General features: G+C 41.0%; 1 long non-coding RNA gene across 9 annotated transcripts; it reads left to right on the top strand.

The window, feature by feature from the left end:
• The first annotated feature begins 1,105 nt into the window (after positions 1 to 1,105).
• Positions 1,106 to 6,258, top strand: LOC102548003 (uncharacterized). Of its 9 annotated transcripts, none has more exons than XR_005495750.2 (3): positions 1,106 to 1,430; positions 2,487 to 2,623; positions 2,847 to 6,258. It is a non-coding gene; the product is annotated as an uncharacterized LOC102548003 (long non-coding RNA). The 9 variants fall into 9 exon arrangements; XR_596697.4 differs by having other exon boundaries at positions 1,109 to 1,430; positions 2,487 to 2,619; positions 6,178 to 6,258; XR_005495749.2 differs by having other exon boundaries at positions 1,109 to 1,430; positions 2,487 to 2,619.
• The last annotated feature ends 385 nt before the right edge of the window (positions 6,259 to 6,643 follow it).

Below are 6,643 nucleotides of genomic sequence, written 5' to 3'. Positions count from 1 at the left end.
GTGTGTGTGTGTTGGTGTGTGTTGGGGTGTGTGTGTGTTGGTGTATGTTGGTGTGTGTGTGTTGGTGTATGTTGGTGTGTGTGTGTTGGTGTATGTTGGGGTGTGTGTGTGTGTGTGTGTGTGTGTGTGTGTGTGTTCCTGGGCACATTTGTGTACCTGTATATGAGTAGGTCATTTGTCAATCTCCAGCATTGGAGATTGTTTTTTTAGCTCCTACCCACCTTGCTTTTGAGATGGGGGACACTTATTGGCCTCACTGAATAATATACATTGCCTGTCCAGTGAGTCACAAGGATCTTCCTGTCTCTGTCTCCTCAGTGTTGGGGTTACAAGCATTTGCCATTGTCCTTGGGCTGGAATATGGGCTTATGAGATCAAACACAGGTCCTCATGCTTGAACAGCAAGCGTATTAGCAACTGAACTATCTTCCCAGATCAAGACACGCATTTTCAACATTCCTAAACCATACATAACCTCGTTTCCCCAGAAAGTTAATTGAAGCATGGTGGAGTTTAGGTCATGATCATGCAAGTTTGGGCAAGTGGTAAATCCCAGAATCCAGATTTATTATCTTTCTTGTCTCTTACAGAGGCAACTGAAGAGAGTGAGGATCTAATTTGGATCACAGTTTCAGGATACAGCCCATTAAGGTGGGGGAGTATGGTGGGGTGAATGGTTCACAGCTGTAATGGCAGGAACACTGGGTTGCTTTTTCACATCCTGGTGGGTCAGGAAAGGAAGAACTGAAAGTGGGGCCGAGTTATTATAAAGGCCCACCTCTAGCTACCCACTTCTTCCAGCAAGGCCTGACCTCCCAGGAGTTTCACAATCAGCTGGGGACCAAGTGTTCAAACCTATGAGCTTATGGGGATATTCCACATTCAAACTATATAACCAAAGTAGCTGGTATGGATCATTACGATGTGAGGAGGCCAGCTTTCTCTGAAGCCTTGAGCGTGTGAAGTGAGGCGAGGGTAAAGATGAAAGGATAGTTTTAGAAAAGATATGTGGCTAAATACTGGCTCAAGGCTCTTGAACGAGCTGAAAGACAACCAAATACACGCACCCATGCAGGCAGGCACGCGAGTATGCATGTGCGTGCCTGCGTGCGTGCGCATGCGCAAGCAAGCAAGCAGGGCTATGATTCTAAACTCTTCCTAAGAAACTGTCATATCTATCCTCATTTTCTAAGGGAGCTAATGAAGCACAGAGGAGTTCAGGCAACTTGCCCAGGACAAACAGCTCTTCTCACAAACAATTGAGGGAAGAAGGGTTCGTTTTACCCCAGTTTGAAGGCATAGTTCATTGCGATGGAGAGACAGTTGGAGAGTAAGGCTGTCACACTATTAGTTATGCACTGGCATGGAAGGATAAGTCCTCACACAAAGGAGATGCTTCTCACGGAGCATTGAGAGAAACCATGGAAGACGTGAGCGATGAGACAACTGATTTAAACTGTTTGTTCAGAGGCTTTTTAAAGATCTAGCCTTAGAAATAGAGAACTTGGGAAATTATTTTAGTACTGCTTTTCCTTGTAATTATATTCTTTCTCTTTCGGTTCAGAAGCTCCCATGTTTTCTCGTTCTTCTAGGTGATAAGATGACTTAATTCCACATAATTCACCCATAACCCCAGAATTCTGCTATAATGAGGCCCAGAGACAGTGATAAACTTCTTGAGAGTGAGCAGTCCTGATAAATGGGAATGAGTCACCGAGCTCATCTGAAGCTGAAATCTCATTACGAGGCTCTTGCAGTAGGAGGGAAGCCTGCTCTCAGGGACTTTTGCCACAGTATGTGTGACCACAAAGGAAGTCCATGTGTATTACAGGCCAAGCTGGAATTCACACTAATGACCTAAGTCCAATGCCTCGGAGCTGTGGCTGTATTTTGAGATAAGATCCTTCCATGTTAATTAATATGAAATAAGGTCAAGGCAGGCCCTGACCCAGTGTGGCTGGTGTCCTTATAAGAAGGTGGATTGGGTCAGACAAGCAGATTTAAGACCATATGAGGATCGAGAGAGATTAGGCCTCGTGTAAGCCGCTGAGAGAGGTCTCAGGAGAAACCAGTCTGCCCTCATGGGCTTGGTATTTGAACTTCCAGCCTCCACAGTTACAAAGAAATAGAGTCCTGGTGTTTGGGTTCTCCAGCCTGTTATGCTGTGGTGACCTTAGCAAACTGAACTAGGGAGTGTTTGTTGTCAGTACTGCCTGCAGTCGCGAACACAATTTGCCCGTAGGCTCCCTGAAGTTCAGCTGCTAAGGTCTCCTCCCTGTCCCTCACATAAGCTGTCCTTTCCACCTGGTACACACTTCTTCCAGATCTCAGTCTAGCTCTTCCCCCACTTTCTTCAAGTCTATTCCTAGTAACAACCCCTCAGCCAAACTCTCTCCGGTCACCATATTCTGATCTATAGACCCTCTTCTGCCTATCGCCTCCCTAGACCTCTTTAAATAACTGTTTTACTTAACCCTTTTTTCCAGTGCCTTTCCTACTGTCAAGCATCTATGTCCCAGTCCTCTGACTTCTGCGTGATATTGCAATCTCCAGGAAAGAATAAACTTCTCTATTTCACTCAATGATGGATTCCAGAACTGGGACAGTGATGGGCACCTAGTAGGTACTCAAGAAACAATTATTTGAGGAATGATTTAATGGCAATGATTATGTGACTTGAGCAAGGTGTGCCCGATACTATGGGTTTAAGATTTATTAATTCATCAAACAGGTATAGCTATGACAATACATTCTATTTGATGTAATTGCTTCATTCATACAATCAAAATATTTCTGTGTTGTTCAAAAACACTGACGTTTTCCTTTTTTTATTGCATATTGTAAAGGCACGAGAAATGTCAAAGGAATTTCTTCTGAAGTTGAACAGTTGCTGATAAAGTCTGTGAGGAAGCCTTGGCTCAGAACAAAGAATGATTTATCTTTTCAGAAAAGAGATTGTGATACAGGGGAGCTGGTATTTACCAGCTCCTGGGCTCCATTGCTTTACGGAGTCTTTGCTTTAGATGACCAGGGGAGGAAGGGAAATGTAGAGAGGAACCTCAAAGACTGGATGTGCAGAAACGCAGGGCTTTGGCCATAAACTTCCCACCTTCCTCACTGTCACCACGATAAAAACTAGCGTCTGAAGAGCTGCCATAATTTTAAAGCTGGCCATTTCTTTGCAGCACCACAATTAAAACCCCATGGTTTTTTGAGCGGTGTGAATTTTGTTTATTGCATGTTTCATAGAGTATTTTACAGATGCTCAGTACAAGCAAGTTAAGGAAAACATCAACACCGCTGGCAGACTCTAGAATAAATAAGAAAATATTCTACTGAATCTATAATAAAAAAAATAATGGGTGTGAAATTGCTGCCTTCTTTCTTCTACCATTTCTGGTTTAAGTATATTGGAAAGAATGGGACTGAACTGAATGATTTTGAAAGGGGAAACCATACAACTTTGCAAACTATAGAAGATTAATTAAGTACAATGTAAGGAAAGCCCCCTTACATATGCAGATGAAGCTGGTTGACTGCTTTTCTCTAGAAAACAAAACAAAACAAAAACTGCTCTGTAATTTGACATGACTTCCTCTTTTAAAAAATGTTTCCTATGTCACAGGAAGGAGTCATTTTCATTCTTCTTGCTATTTAAACACCCTGTAAGCTCTCAGTATCTGACAAATGAGACCCACATTGATACCTCAGGACTGTCTACCCTCTCCTGGCCCCCACCCCACCTTCCCTTCCTCCCTTCCTCTCTGGAGGTATGAGCGAAGATTATACTGACGATTTTATCTTATTTTTATATTTATATCTTATCTTTTATATTTATATTTTATCTTATATTTATCTTATTAACTCGGAGGAAGGTTCGTAGACTGTCTCAAGGGCTCTGTGCTCTCCTCTCTCCCAGGAAAACACTGTTCTTTTTCTCAGATAAGGGCTTCAAATTTATTGACTTATTACAAGAAATCAGTGTCTGCATAAATATACATATTTATTATGCATGTGTGTATGTTTCATATATATGTATCTATAAATGCATGTGAATATATGTATGTTGTATACAGTTTTCAGTAAAAGACATAAATTTACATCATAAAAAGAATTTCATGGGAAAATATATAGGAGGAGGAAGAAGGGGAAGAGGAGGAGAAAGAGGAGGAAGAAGAGGAGGAGGAGGAGGAAGTCACATATAATCATATCCACCAAAGGAAATAAATACTATTGACCATGGCAAACATTATCTGTAGTTCTCCAAGTCTACACTGCAAACTAAAGAATCTTCAGTAGTGCAAAAGAACTCGTGTGGTTGAGATGGGTGGGCATAAGAAAATCCATTCATGCTTCTCAGTCTATTGTGGGATTTCCCACCTATGTGGAGAAATATTTCTCTAAGAATAATAATGGCAAAACCCAATCGTAAACAGCCACAAATGCTCTTGTGATAGCCAGGCACATTGTGGCAAAATAAAGACCGAATGCTGAATCCAGGAGGGGCAAGAACAGCTCGGTGAAGAGCTCCAGTCACAAATATGGTCTCAGTGTTGTCAAACCTCCTGATTCATCAGAAATGGTAAATTCGCATGTATATGTAAAACTACCCATTTTAAAACCATTTTCTCAAAATCGTTTAAAACCTCTGTGGGAGATGACTGACATATGGACGGTAGCGCATCAAGTACAGCTTTTGCTATGTAGAGTTAGGCAGATGAGTAGATAAAAAGGAAATGACTAATGATTGGTCAATAATAAGAAAAGTCTACAGAAGCAACTATTTAAAAATAATTTAAAAATAACAATGAAATTTAAGTCTCATCAAATTAAATAGGCCGCCCTGAAATGGGGAACATCGCGGAACCTTATTTCTTCATCCTCAAAAATTTCTCTAAGCACAAGAACAATGATAAAGTCATTATGAGATTGAAAATGTATACGTACTACAATGAACTCTATATTATTAACTACGTTATCTTCCAGAGTCCACAGGAGACTCATTCCAGGACCCTTGCAGATACCCACAATCAAGGCTATTCCTGTGTGCTGACCTTGAATGATTTTGAAAGGGGAAATGATACGACTTTGCAAACTATAGAAGATTCAAAATCGTTCTTACATATGCAGATGAAGCTGGTCAGCTGTTTTTCTTTAGAAAAAAACAAAAAGCAAAAACTGCTCTATAATTTGACATGACTTCCCTTTTCCAAAAAAGACTGGACATTTACATAGAACCTATGTACTTCCTCTTATGTTGTCACATGCTGCACATTGGTATCTCACCCCTTAGACTACATGACGGCAGCCCCACAGGATCGTAATAGAACTGGGAAACCCTATTGCCTGGTAATGAGTGTCTCAGCTATAGCGATGCCGCAGCACAGTGTACATTGGACGACTCCATGTTTGCAGTAATTCAGGGGTAAATACCTTCACCGAACTGCTTGTGAACGTTAGTTTGTGCCCACCCAATTCTGTGCAATACAGAATTTCTTGGTCATGATAACAAACGACAATGGGACTGATTATACATAACCACGCTTTTTTTTCATTATTTTTGTGTGCACGCCTACTTATCCGCATATTTAAAGTTTGAAATAGCCTGCTACGTTACGTGACAGCCTCATCAGCTTTGCATCATAGCATTGTTTGACTGAAACAAGAAGTCCTGGAGGTTGGTTAACTTAGATGATGCAGGATTATATAAGTTCAGATGTTCATTCAATGGGATCCGGTCGCCAGAGCCTCCCCCATCCTGTACACTAGGCGGTGGGCAATGATATTCTAAGCCGTTTCTCAGTTAATTAAAACACACAGTGGAGCGCACAGACCAAGTACCCTGTTGCTGTACTGTACTGTTTGGGCAATACCGGCTGCAAGCAGGTGTGCGCATGTCTGGTGCAGATGGATATATTGGTGTTTAAATACTTTTGATCTGAGTGCTGCGGAATCTGCACATGGGGAGACACACAGACATGCCGACTATTCATACTTTACTTTCAGGCATACAGGTTGATTCTTGGTTTATTGGAAGACTATTGATCCTAAAAGTTTGTTTTTAGGTATTGTACCAAGACATTCTTATCACCTCTAGTCTTTTTTTTTTTTCTGAAAATTATGAGACTATCATGACGCTCAGGGACCTAATTTTCTATTCTCCTTGTATCTTTCTAGAGACAAAAAGGACACGAAGGCATGACACTCTGGAACCTTCCTTTTCTTTTTATGCACATTAAAAAAATGCTTATGACATAATGTCTTGCCTTATCTGGTTTCTGTTGGGAAAATGTTCACCTTTTAAATATGTGGGCTTTATCTAAAACTATCTCAGCAGGTGGTTTCTATAACCCTATGTCATTTTATCATTTCCACCTGGAACCCTTTCTTAGTCATCAGTGAGACTGGTTGCCAAGAAACTGTTGTATACAATAAAGTTTATGGCATGAGGAGGCATGGCTCATAGCATTGGTTCTCCAGTACTTGTTAATTCATGAAGCACCCACTGTAGCCTGTGAGGCTATCAGTACATGTTTATAGGCAAACACACCATGCTCTAGTTCTCTAGGTTATGCAATAATAATGTTACTAGTACCATTTTTGGGAAGTGAGTGTATTTTGTGACTAAAGGAAATTTTGTAAA

This window comes from Rattus norvegicus, chromosome 17 (assembly GCF_036323735.1).
Source record: "Rattus norvegicus strain BN/NHsdMcwi chromosome 17, GRCr8, whole genome shotgun sequence".
NCBI lineage: Eukaryota > Metazoa > Chordata > Mammalia > Rodentia > Muridae > Rattus > Rattus norvegicus.
Note: the sequence above shows the minus strand (reverse complement) of the source record. Positions and strands in the feature narration are given on the sequence as shown.